Source organism: Leopardus geoffroyi, chromosome B2 (genome assembly GCF_018350155.1).
Source record: "Leopardus geoffroyi isolate Oge1 chromosome B2, O.geoffroyi_Oge1_pat1.0, whole genome shotgun sequence".
In the NCBI taxonomy this organism is placed as follows: Eukaryota; Metazoa; Chordata; class Mammalia; order Carnivora; family Felidae; genus Leopardus; species Leopardus geoffroyi.
Window position 1 is genome coordinate 88,072,676 of NC_059332.1, and position 14,254 is coordinate 88,086,929.

Here is a 14,254-nt window from a genome sequence, read left to right on the forward strand (position 1 = left end):
AGACTTTTTGTAGATTTTAACAAAGCTAATAGTTATGTGATCTTATGTCACCCTAGTTTTTATAAGCATAAACAAATGCAGCAATATCTTATATTATTTAATTAGTAAGTACTTTTATTTTACTAGTTTATATATACTGCTAGACCTTCAACCACACAACTTCTTACCTTAATATCTGACAACGCAGGCTTAGTTTGTGAAGGACATGTGTATCCTGGAACAAAGTCTAAATCATTAAATCATTTTGTGTGCCTACAACGGACAAATGATGGTGCATTTCTGTCTCTATAGATTTTAATCAATGCATTAGTCAGATCTCAATTATGAGAAAATTTTGAGGAAATATTACCCTAGAGTAAATTTTAATTTATGCTGAAAAATTTTAAACGCATCCTATTTTGCATCAAAGTGCAAGTGTGAGTAAATTATGTATGACGACTTCTTGCTTAAAGCCTCTTAGAAAAGAATATGTTTGCTTGCATCTCACTAATATGCCAATGTTTAGGTAGCTACATTTACACCTGTTTGCCACAGGTAAACTGAATAGAACATCAGACAGCTCATTATAGAGACAAGTATGCTCCATTCCCAAAGTTGGATGGCAGAACAAGTCATGGTGAGTACTGTAATTTTAGTGCTACTATACATCTTCAAGCTGTCTGGAGGTAAACTGCTTACTAAGCATTGCATTTGTGCTGTCAGAATACTTTATGGGATGGTAATTAAATAAAGGCAGCACTGTGGAGTTAAGCCAATATCTGATGAATTCTAGAAATCTCTTCTAGAAAGGTCTTACTTTGAATCTTAAGTTTTAGAAGAAGTACGTTTCACATTTATTGACTAATCTTTCATTAAAAGCACACTTGTGTAGGGTATTCGCCGAAAACATTCATTTATGTTTTCTTGTGATAGGTGAATGCCCAGTTCACCTAGCAGAGAACTCAATTGTCAGCATGCTGCCCTTTGAAATGTTAATTTCCCCTCTCTCAACTTGTATGATCAGTAACTACTTTTGAATTATGACTTGGGGTGCCTGGGTGGCTCAGTTGGTTGGGTGTCTGATTTTGGCTCATGATCTCATGGTTTGTGAGTTCGAGCCCCATGTTTGGGCTCAGTGTTGACGGCTGAGAGCCTGGAGCCTGCTTCAGATTCTGTCTCCCTTTCTCTCTGCCCCTCCCCTGCTCACAATCTGTCTCTCTTTCTCTCTCTCAAAAATAAATAAACATTTAAAAATTAAAAAAAAAACTACAAAAAGCTAAATACAAAGACTGAAAATGGAGGCAGTTATCCACTGTTTTCCAAAAGTTTGGTTATGCCGCTTTGCTTTCATGAAAAATCTACATTAATACCTGTTTTCACGAAGTGAAAGAAATCCAAAGAGGATTTTTGCTTGGTCAGTAAAAGGCAAAGAGGGAAAATAGTGTTCGGCGTTTGTTTGGCAGTGAGCCCTCATGCAGGCAGTGCTCATCCCAAGCAGCAAGAGTGGCCCCGCCACACCTCTTCCCTGGGAACTACATTTCAGCATCTCAGCATCAAGCCACCATAGCTTTGAATTGTGTCTGTGTACATCTGTGCTTTATCTTGATTTATTTTGTGCATCTGTTAGCAAGATTTGTCCTAAGGTATCAGAAAAGCCAAAGGGAGGCTGTTTTTTTTTTGGGGGGGGGTCTGGGAATGCTCAAATTTTTTTCTGTATAAATTAATGGTAATTGCTTCTTCTGATTATGCCATTTCAGCTTAGGAAAGGTTTCATAAGAACACTGTACTTTTGGATAGCGGGGTAAAACTGTACTGGAAAAGAAGTATATTTATTTCATTCTTGTCATTTTTCACTTTTCCTCTGGAATTTAGTGCCCTAGTTTAAGATTGAATTGTACATATACCTCAGTAGGGAATGGATACGTTTTTCCTTTATACTTATTTATAGATGTTCATTTTAATAGTTACACACTGTATGATTGGTAAAAGCAGGCTATAGACCAGCGCTGGGATCCACAACTGTGGAGCAAAAGCCAAAGGCCAAATTCTGCCTGCACCTGTTTTTGTAAATAAAATTTTGCTTGATTTCAGGCCATTTGTTTATGTATTGTCTATAGCTCTTTTCTTGCTACTATGGCCAAGTTGAATAGCTGTGGCAGAGACCAGAAAGACCCACAAAGTCTAAATTATTTACAATCTGGTCCTCCACAGAAAAAATTTATTGACCCTTGGACTAGCACGTGGATTTGAAAATTTTTAAAGGAGTACATTTTTTGTTTGTGTGTTTTTGTAATATGCAGTAATGAGAAAAAATAAAATAATTTATTTTCTCAGATGATTTTTATTTTCTTTCACAGTGAAGAATATTTTGCATTATTGCTTTAAATTTTTGAAAGTCTTAGCAATTTCCTATAGAAGGAGCTCCTGCTTGGATGCAAAGCTGTGTACACTGTTAGGTGGATAGTTAGCAAGCTGGTGTCTCTTCAAAGATAAAATATTTTCCAAACCATGCTGTGAGATTGGCATAGAAGGAAAACTGGGAATAGGGTTCAGGTGAATCAGTGAAATGGCTTCTAACCATGCAGCTATTATATGCCTGAAAACTGCACGAATTGAGGTTAGTCTGCAGGCCTTACCAGCTTGTTCTTGGCGAGGCTCCCAAACTCCTCTAACTATATCATGACTGTGACTTCATTCTCTAAAGCAGACTATTCCCCCTGGCTGTCTCAAAGACAGTCCCTGGGCCAATTTTTTTTAACCTGTCACATTTACTTTCTTTAAAAAGAAAAGTAAAAGAAACTTGTTAGGAAATAAAAAGTATATATGCTAAGTTATTTTTTATTATTTCAATTCTTCATTTCATTTTTATATAGTTGTATGTGTATACACGTGCACAATTAAATAATGCTGGTAGGATCATGAGTTAATGTAGTACTTTCCAAAATGTAGCTTTGGTATAGAACATCTAGCAGAAGGATAATAGATAATGATGCAATGGTTAACATTACTATTTTGCAAAAATTAAAAAGAAATAATCATTCAGAGCCAGTTTGGCATTTTCCTATATGACATCCTAATAGGACTTTGAATTTCAGCTGTCCATTTCTGTGAATTTGAATGCAACAGAGAAGATGTAGCTTTCACATAATTTTCTTCAGTTTAAAAAATCATAACCATTGCAATGGGATGCCTTAAGCCTTGGGTCACTTAAATCATTTCTGAAGACAGCACGTGCTCTTCAGGGACATGCAAAATGAGGAAGGCACTTGTTGGTCACTGTGTCTGTGTCACCTGTATAGACTTGGTACAGGTCAGTGTGTTTATGAGTCAGTGATGAAGAGGAATATGAAATGTTGCGACTTAGCAAATGTGCTAAGTTGTAAGTATGAAGAAAAATGTTTTGAAATGCTAACCAGTTTAGAATCACAAAATATTTAGATATTCTCTCAATTTAGGATTGAGAAAATAGCTGCATGAGATATAAAAATGAAGATATAACTATTTACATGGAAATATAATTGTCTAAAAAAAGTCCTCCATTTTGAGTTAAACAAAACAAGGGGATTTTCAGATCCAATGGATTATAATGCTAATTTACATCAAATCTTGGAAGGAAGTAACCTATTTTATTCTTATTTGCTGTTGTTTCAAGATATAGTATTCCTACAGTTCTGAATTACAATAATATGTAGTAAAATTTTGAGAATATAGATCAGAGGTAAAAATCTGTGACATTGGCACAAATATAGCCTGCTGACATTCTATTGAATAGAATTCGTTTTGTGTCTGTGTTTTTCTTTTTTTTTTTTTTTTTTGTTTTGTTTTAAAAACTAGAAATTTTGCTAAAAATTTTAACTCCAAAATCTCATTGAAAATCTGGGACATTTTGATATTTATTTTGTCTTAAAGAGTTTTTTAAACATAAATGTTGTGCAAGCACTTGGTAAAAAATCAAATGGTACAGAGAGTCATAAGGAAATTTTCTTGATCTCTCATTTTTACATTTTCTGAAGTATTCTTCCATAAATATTCATGCTTACATGTATATATGAGTGAAATAAACAATGAGATCACAACAAACACTTTTCTATGCATAAGTACTTTTAATTCCTCATTTTTTATAACTTGTTTTAACAATTTTTATTACTTTATTGCTTTGTATTTTCTTTTATTCTATTTTTACTGTCATTGCTTTGGTATTTTTAAATTAAATTCTCACATTTAATAGAACTTCCTCTTCTCCTCTACTTAAATGTTTTATTTCATAAGTTTCAAATGCTATCCCTTTGATGGTTGATAGGATTTGTGGTCATTGCAGTGGTAGAGAGGAGGACTTCACAGTGCAAGCAGGGCAGGCAGGGTCCCCAGGCACTTCTGCAAACACCATGCTACATCCTTCTTGAATGATCTATCAGTCCTTTAAGTGGCCATCCAAATGTTTCTGAATGTTATTTTTCTGAACTCACAGCTAACAGCCATTCCTGGAGAAATAATAATCCTCTTCTTGACAAAAGTATGGAAATGTTTAGCTAGATAAGTGCATTTGACCCTCTGATCAACGCAAGAGCCAAAGTGGAGTGCAGAATCGAGAATTCAGGTCTTCTGACCTTTATTCTGATATCTTTCCCAATTCTTTGTATTGAGTTTGAGGGATCTGGGGGGATGATCAAGGAAATAGATATGACCATGAGGTGGCAGTAGCACACAAGGAGTTTTATTTGGACAGAGCTTTGGCAGGTTTGCATTTGGGGAAAGTCCCTCACAGCAGGCGCCCTTCCAGAGGTAAAGGGTGAAGGCTACTACCCAGAAGAGGCAGAGGGCAAAGGGAAGTCTGGGGGAAAGAGGATCAGAGAGAGTGTTATGAATCTAGATGATTTTGCTCAGCAGCATAATGGAGAGTCTCTGGGTCAGAGAGCTCTGAAGGGCAGCAGAAGCTTGGAGTCTTTTATAGCCACAGAGTTTATCTGATCTATGGTTAGCAGATATTGGGTGCAGTTTTGTGCATTGTGCAATGCAGGAAGTCCGTAAATGGCTAAAATTCTGCTTATATGGGCTTTATTTAAAACAACTGGATATGTAAAAATTTGGGGTTTTTTGGTGCCCATGGGGTTTGGAGCTAGTAGGACCCAGCTTGCTGTAAAGAAGTAAACAACATAGGGCCAATGTACAGAAGCCATCTTTGGCTCACTGATATAACAGCTAGTCTGTACTAGTTTTGTTTGTGTATGTGTATCTTGTCATTATGACATACTCCCAATATACATAAAAATATACACACCGGTATAATGTATAATATGTATACACCAGCTGTATTTGTTAACCTTATTTTGTCATAATGGCTCCAGGTTTTTTGAAGGAATAACTTCACTAGAGTTGCACTCTATTTCCTTTGAAGGAATTCAACTTCACTAGAGTTGAATTCCTCTGTGTGCCCCTCCTAAAACTATTTCCCTCCTCACCTTCTTCAGAAGAGTCTTCTTTGTATGTACACTTAGATGCATATACTTTATATGTATTATTTTTAAATAATTTATAAACTTATTTTTGGATGACTTAAACTTTATATAAATGATAACATAATGTACACAGCCTTTTGCCCTCTCCATACGATTTTTGAGAATGATCCAAATGGCTCCAATTGACACTTAAAGGTCATTTTATTTTGTTTTGTTTTGTTTTTACTGCGAAATACTATTTCATTGTGTGACTTTAATATGATTTTAAAACAATTTCATGTTCACGTACATTCAAGTTGTTTCATTTTTCCCTGTTTGCAAATGATGCCGAAGAGAACATTTCTGGACATAACCTTCTTATGTACATACTGCTACTTGGCTATTCCATTTTGATAATCTGTTAGTAAATTGACAGATAATTACCAAATACCCTATGTGCACAGGTGTGGGACCTTCTCAAAATTAGATAAAATTCCTGTTCTTAATAAACTTATAATCATAGTTTAACCTTGTATATATTTATAAATCAGAATAACTCTAATATATGATAGCTTAATTTCATTTATCATTTTACTAAATTTAAATTTATTTCTAAAACAGAGGTGTTGTCAATGTCATTGCTTAATTATTTCCCTCAAAATTTGGTTTTGGTAATCTTCCAAAGTGCACAGGCAGGTATGAATGACTGAATAACTTTATCTCCAGGAGAATATTGTGTTAAAGAGCCATCCTGAATTTCTATCACTGTCACTTGCTTGGTTAATGATTTATTAAATACATCAGAGCAATTACAAAACTGAGATTAAAAAAAGTGTTATTTACTATAGTCCAAGTAATTTATTAATTTTTTTTATGTTTATCTATTTTTGAGAGAGAGACAGAGCATGAGCAGGAGAGGGGCAGAGAGAGAGGGAGACACAGAATCCGAAGCAGGCTCCAGGATCTGAGCTCTCAGCGCAGAGCCCAATGCGGGGCTCAAACCCATGAGATCATGACCTGAGCCAAAGTCAGATGCTCAACTGACTGAGCCACCCAGGCACTCCTTAAGTAATTTAAATCACTCTTTAAGAGATGTATTTTGGGAAAAGTCAGACGGGCAGGCACATGACATGATAAGGATAAAGATCAGTGTAAGCTGATAACTTCTAATGGGAAATATATACAGAGCTTTTGAATTGCATTTCAAATCATTCATTTTTCCAGCATTTATTGTATGCAACAAATGCATAAGTGGTTAGCTGAAACAGGTAGTTCAAAAATATTTTAACATTTTTTATCTAAACAAATGTCAGAATTTTTTTGAAAATGAAAAATGCTAAATATAATAAAAGTGTATATTTATGCTCTCGGCAGCCAAATGTGCTTTTTAATGGAATTTAAATAAATGGAATTTTTATGACAAAAAAAGCAACAGTAAAAGCAGTGATTATGTTTTTCATAGTTCATTTGCCGTCTTTGCCCTGCAGACCTTGTGTGGAAGAAAATGAGATCCCGAGTGAAGTCTACAATGTCATTGACTCTGAAGAAGGACTCAGAGACCCATTGGTGTTTAATGACCCTTACTGGCCTATGCAATGGGAACTGGTATGATCTTCAGAAATAGATGGTTCTTTGGCAATGTTAAGAAATATTATTTTTGTCATATTTTAGTGCAGTAGACAGACACTTTTATGCACTGCCTGCTTTTATCTATTGGTTTTATAGAGAGAGACTTAGCAAACTTTTGATGAAATATTACTGCCAGCTTATTAATGAGTACTAATCCTTTTAATTTGATTACATCCTTAGGGTTTGATTTGTTCTATAAAAGATACTAGTTTAAAAAAAAAACTAAGACATTTAAATTTGCTGTATGTAAACAGACTCATTACACAGAAATGTTGTTGCCATCCAGGCTTAAAGTTCTTGTTCTTGCATAACCAGAATATATTCTATATTACCTCAATAATGAGAGAATTCCTCTCTGTCTTTATGGATTAAGTAGACATTAGAACATTGCACAACAAACTTTTTTTTTCATAATGCTTCTAGTATTGGACGTTTTAGAACCACATTGTCCTGTCATTTATACATGATTGTGATAATAGAAAGGATTTGAAATGAAAAAAAATCACACATATTTTTTGAATGTAAATAACTAAAAAAAAAAAATTGAAGTACATACCACTGAAGATTTTAAAAGGAAATATTTGGAATGTGAGATGACTTGGTGAAAATATCAGAGAAATTGAAGACCTTCTTATATCCATACTTAGCTCCTCATAGGTCTATAAATAATATGGTGTTGTAGAGGGTCTCATGCTGTAAAATGAGAAAAAGGCTAAATGCATTTCATCACATTCATGGATATAATGAGGTGAAAGATGGGAAACTGTTGTGGTGGCTGTTTTTTGTGTTGATCATTGGTAGTTACTAAGATGACTATCTGGAAGAGTACAAAACCAATATTAGAAGAAGTCCAGTTCACTCCTGTGTAGCTTCAGTTCATCTTTAAAAATTGAAATGTAATTTAGAAAACTTTAAGATATGTATATGACTACATTTGACTTTTCAAACAAAAAACTCAAGCAGAAAAACATTGGGTTTTGCTTTAATTGCCTGGAGGTAAGATAATCAGTAACAAGTGAGTGAATTACAGCTGCTTAGGGTCATGAAAGCTAAAGTTAAAAAGAATGAATTTTTTAAAAAAGGAGGGAGGGCGGGGCGCCTGGGTGGCTCAGTCGATTAGGCGTCCGACTTCTGCTCAGGTCATGATCTCTCAGTCTGTAAGTTCAAGCCCCGCGTCAGACTCTGCTGACAGCTCAGAGCCTGGAGCCTGTTTCAGATTCTGTGTCTCCCTCTCTCTCTGACACTCCCCTATTCATGCTCTGTCTCTGTCTCAAAAATAAATAAACGTTAAAAAAAATTAAAAAAAAAAGGAGGGAGGGAAAGTAGCTATATAAAAAAGGAGGGCATGAAATAAGAGGAAACGTCTTTAAATTTTTTTTTCTGACTGAAGAAGCAGCAAAAATTAAGATGAATACTGAAGATTACATATATAACACTTAATAATTAGCTACCTAGCAAGACACACTTTTATTGTATTGGTTGTTAAATGACAGGCTCCTCTATATTGAGGTCAAGAATTTCGGGAGAACACAACAGGGAGAGGAAATGAAGGCAAGTGATATAGGAAAGACAAGAAGAATTGAGTAGCAGTCAATAAAGTGATGGAGATTAGAAATGGAGACAAGTCTTAGAAGACTATTAAGCAATTAGTTCTCTTAAAAACAGAGAACAGAGACTGTGAAAGGCAGAAGGCAGAAGTAAAAGGAAAAATTCTAGTGTTTTCTACAGCGTGAGCTGATAGACTTTTTCCGCAAATAACCAGATAGTAAATATTGCCGTCTTTGTCAGCTGTATAAATTTCTCTGGCATAATTTTATTGTTGTTGTTCCAAATCTTTAAAAGTGTAAAAACCTTAGCATAGAGCCATACAAAACCAGGCTCTAAGCTGGATTTCACTTGAAGACCATAATTTACTGATGCTACAGAAAATAAGGGAAAAAGAAGAGCCAAAAAAAATCATTCAGATTTAGCTGTCTCTCAAGCATCCAACTGTTGTGTTATACTATGCACATATTACACTAGCACAATTCAGCAACGAAAGGTCAAGCCAGGCCATATTAACGTCAATAGCTTTCTGGAGTATTACTATATTCCGTATAGCACCATTCTAGAGTTTCGTCTGCTGGTATGGAAGCGATTCCTTGTAATACCTTATAATATTAAGTCCAGCCATAATACAAAATTGCAAAGAAAGATTTGCAGTTTCTGAATGGATGTTCTATCTAAAACATATTCCTAACAGCAGACCTAAGCTGTGTTATAGGATCCATTCTCTGGTGAGAGTACCAAATTTATTTATTAAAAGATTGAGTGGCACAGCTGGATTGTGCTGCCCTTAAAGAGAAAGTTGAGAACTTATGCTGATTACCACCCGTTAGATAGTCTCCCTTAGTTACTGGTGTCACTCTCTTTCTCCACAAGCAAGTGTTCTAAAATGGGAGTCTGTTCTTATCTGCGTTTTTGTGCCCACTACTCTTCAACCAACAGCATATGGCAATCAACATGGTAAAGTGTTCCATCATGATAACTTGGATAAGTGGCCTAGAGGAAAGAGTGAAAGCTGAAACAGAGATCACAATTTTTATTATATTAGGTAGAAAAAAATAACATAACCCATTTTATCTGGTGCTCAGAGCTCAATAGACATTGATGAGAAAAGTTACAGCAGTATAATTTTCAAGAAAGTAGGGTTGTCTAATTTTTTTCTGCTTTAATTTTTCATTCAGAATTTCATTTTGTGAAAAAGGGGTATTGCATGTACAAGCTTTATTTTACCTAGAGAACCATGGGGCAGATGATGTAAAAGTGAGTTGGCAACGTGAACTTTCATCAGTGAAAAAGGTATCAGAATACTCGTATACACTTGAGTATCTGTGTCAGTGAGCCAGGGATCCTATCCTGATCTCTATGCCCGTGTGGACTGCCACAACACAGGCCAGAGGACCAGGGTGAGGATAATGCCAAGAGAGATTCAGCCTATGAGTTTAAAAGGAAAAATAAATGTTTGATCATTTTAACATGGCTTTGTAGAGTAAAAAAAGAAAACAAATCTAGAAAATGTTGCTATGATTGGATATATTAGGAAGAATATAGGCATTAGGGTTAGGCAAACGTTGATTCCAACCCTAGGTCTAGACTGTGACTCTAATGAATATCTTAATCTTCTGAAAATTTGTTTTCTTATCTGTAAGATGGGCCTAACAGTATGTACTTCACTGGATTATTTTTAGAGTTAAATGAAATTGTAGACACAAGGGTTGTGTCACAGTTATTTAGCATGTGGTGGGCATTCAATCAACAACTTGGCAGTTGGCCAATTCCTTTCCTACCTATAACGGGTTAAACTTCCATCACATAGGAAATAGACTATGCCGAATGCTCATTTCTGAACGATGCTAGATTACTAGAGCAGTACTAGGGCAGGTTATTAATAATTTGTTTGCTATAATAAAATAAGAATAATGTTTATCTTAATGGCCTCTGAAGAAGGGCTTACCCCACAAAGAGTGCATAAGCAGAGTCATTGAGATGCAGGAAAAATATGAAAACTTCCATTCATATTTATTTTTTTAACCTTTAATTTTTTAGTTTTTCTGAATATACTATAATCCATATAATGTACTATACTATATATTAGTATATGAATGCATATACATATGCATATGTTTTATACATACATAACTTTTTATTATACATAACTAATTGTTTTAATTTATACATTTTAATTTATACATAACTAAATGTACATTAATATAGATATATGCAGAAAACTTTTCTTTAATGATAAGACTCATGAACATAGTGTCTGAAAGCAACTGATATACTCAACAAATACTCATAAAGTGGATGTCACAGTATTTTGCTGAGTGTCTGCTATATGAACAGAAGTAGGCATTAAATCTGAACATCAGTCAGCTATAGATTTTTACTTTAAAAATCTTAAAGCCTAAAAGAGATGATAGCACTAAATATTATTAAACAGAAAGCCATTCTACTAAGAAGACAAAGTTCAAGAAGTTACTTCTAGCTTGTGGGAGGTAATATTTGAACTGGGACTAAATATGGAAACCCTATAAACACAGAAATGAAGATGGAAAAGTGTGGTTTTTGTCCAGAGAGATGATCTTGAATATTTGAGGTCCAAACTTTATTCTATGTCAGTAGAACATTTTAAAAGATTTTGAGCTGAATATTTGAGTTTGAATACCACTGATTTATTATTTTATCCATTCATTTATGAAGCACTTGTGTGTCAAATACTATGGTCAGGCCCGATGCCAAATACACAAAATACAAATACGAATTACATGCTATTCTTATTCCCAAAAGATTCATAGTTTAGTGAGAAAGCCATGTAAATGTACTCACTGCATATTATGAATGTAAAACACGGGTGTGAATAAAAGAAAACCCAGTAATTATGACACTCCAAAGAGAATGGCCTATTCTATTCAAGTATGGTGGAAAGGCTTCACTTAGTCAAGAGATATATAAGCAAATATTTATAGTGCAAGCGAGGAAGGCTGGCTGAGCTATGGCCTTTTTCATTTGACCAGAGCTTAGAGAAATAGCAATGGAGAAAAGGCTAGACAGTTTATTTGGGCTCTGTTCCAAAGGACCATATATGCCAAAATAAGACATTTGTCCTTTGTCCTGTAGCTTATGGAACTAAGAGGCTTATGAGAGGGAAGTGACTCGATAACCTTTGTCTGTAGAAAGATGACTGACATAACAGGTTAAGTTCAGGATAAAGGGGATTGCAACTGGAGGCAGAAGAGAACAGTTAGGAGAGGGCTGTAGTTCAGGAAAATGAAGAAACTTGGCCCTCGGAGGTAAAGCAGAGGGCATGAAGACAAATATGCAAAATCAAGCAATATTTAGGATGAATATATTGATGAAAATCTTAGGCAAATCTGGATATGAGAGTTAAGGGAGAAGGATCAGTCCACAATGATTTGAGACTGGTTTGGTGACCTGGTGAGTGATTGTATTAAGTCTACTAGGTCTTCTGTACTCAAATACCAGAGACCAGATGGCTTAAACAGTGGAAATTTATCTCCTCACAGTTCTGGAGGCTGGAAGTCCAAGATCAAGGTTCCAGCAGGCTTGGTTTCTCCTGAGGCCTCTCACTGGCATATAGACAGCTGGCTTCTCACTGTGTCCCCACATGGCCTTTTCTCTATGTGTGTGCATCCCTGTACCAGTCCTATCGGGTTAGGTTTTATAAAGACCTAATAAAGTGAATAAAGTCCTATTGGTTTAGGCCCCCACCCTTATGATCTCTTTTAACCTTAATTGCCTCTTTAAAGGCCCTATTTCCAATATAGTCACAATGTGGGCTAGGGATTTAACATATGAATTTGGGGGGGACACAACTCAGTCAATAACAACGGATAAATTAGGTGATATGGCTGAGGTAGTCAATTATGTATTTGACAGTATGACCATGATCTGACTGTAGAATATGTAAATTGAAAAGGAAAAAAAAGGGGGAATAAAATATTTTATAATTATAATGGGATCATTACCCATGTTTTAATAATGAAGAAATTGAGACTCATAGGATGGAAGATAATAGGCACTTTGAAATATAGAAGATAATGAGTTATATCATGGGCATTATAATTACAAATTTGTTGATATAACAAATGTTGCAAACATAAATGTACATTTCTGTTACAAATATGTAACTATAACACATTGCCCACAAGTGCGCTCATTATCATCTATATTTTATTGCCTACCTGTTATCTTCAAGTCTTTGAGTCTCAATATAATATATAATAAATGTGTAACCCTAACATTTTACATTATATATGTATATATGAAAATGTATACTATTTAGAGATGCATTCGTAAATGTATTGATTGATATTTCCCAGGAATATATATTTTGTGGAAAGGAAGGTGTAATGATAATATTTAAAGGTGAAATAGAGTTCATTAATCTGAAAGCATTGTGTAGGTTAAGATGTGGGACAAGAGAGAGATATGGACATATGTTTGCAGAAATTAAGTAACAAAAGCTGAACAGGGGACTGGCATGGTGCACGAAGGGAAGGAGACCATAGAGCAGATTTATTTACTCAAGAAATACTTATCAAGTGCCTAGTAGAGGATAGACAATGTGCTCAACCTTGGTGACTCAATAGTGAACAGAAAGACATCACTATTTTCTTAGAGCTGATAATCCTAGCAAGAAATAATATAATTAAACAAGTAAAAACCAGGTAGTTGAGAGCAAATAATGGGGGCTTTAAACCTAATGTCAGGGGTATAGGAAAAATTTTTCCAAAGGAAATGATTTTTAAATTAAGAACCAAGGTGAATATAACTTAACTTGACAAAGAAGTTGCCAGGGTAGAAGGAGAGGCTGCCTTAGGCAGGGAGACATAACAGAAAGAACCAGAAGATTGTGTGTCATTGAGGAACCAAAAAAGCTGTCAATATGGTCAAAGCTGCTAATGGAAGGGGAGCTTGAAAAGTTGCAGAAGGAATGCCTTGATAGAGATGAGGAAAACTAAAAGAGTGTGCTTGTAGGATAATCTAGCATAAAGGAAAATATCATTGACTATGGGTGGTGCTTCTCAGAAAACAATAAAATAGTATGACCTATGAATCAGCAACAAAGATGTTGTTATTCTTAATGAGAATAATTCCAGAAGACTATTGGAAAAAGAAACAAAACTGCAAGGGACTGATGAGTGAATCTATGTTGAGGAAGTGGGGACACTGAATGGAGGAGACCTTTTGTAAATTTTTATCTAATCCGTTTATTATTGAATTACTGAGAATATTAGTATGGCTTTTGGAGTTCAAGGCACTTAGATTTGAGAACTGGTAATGACACAGTGTAAAGAATGGGAAGCAGAAGACAATAGAGCTATATCTTAAAGGTGCTAAAAGAAAATTGCTAACAGCCCAGAATTTTATTCCAAGAGGGGAAAATCCTTCAGGAATGAAGATGAAATGAATTTATTTTCAATCAAGCAAAAACTGAAAGTCTTCATCATCAGCAGATTCTACTATAGGAAATACTGAAGAATGCCCTTTGGGCAAGAAGAAAATAATCTTGGATGAAAATTTATAAAAGTTATCTGAAGCACAGGATGAGACTGTTTTTCTCCCAAGTGAATATAACTTTGCTTTTGTCAGTCAGAGAAACTAGCAATCTGGAATCACTTTGACCCAAGCCCAAGTATCAAGATGAT

General features: G+C 35.0%; 1 long non-coding RNA gene across 2 annotated transcripts in view; it reads left to right on the forward strand.

The window, feature by feature from the left end:
• The window catches only part of LOC123608757, a 413,910-nt gene extending 406,851 nt beyond the window's left edge, over nt 1–7,059 (forward strand). For both annotated transcript variants that reach the window (XR_006717424.1, XR_006717423.1), the window contains one exon: nt 6,902–7,059. This is a non-coding gene — a long non-coding RNA (uncharacterized LOC123608757). The remainder of the gene's footprint in view (nt 1–6,901) is intronic.
• The last annotated feature ends 7,195 nt before the right edge of the window (nt 7,060–14,254 follow it).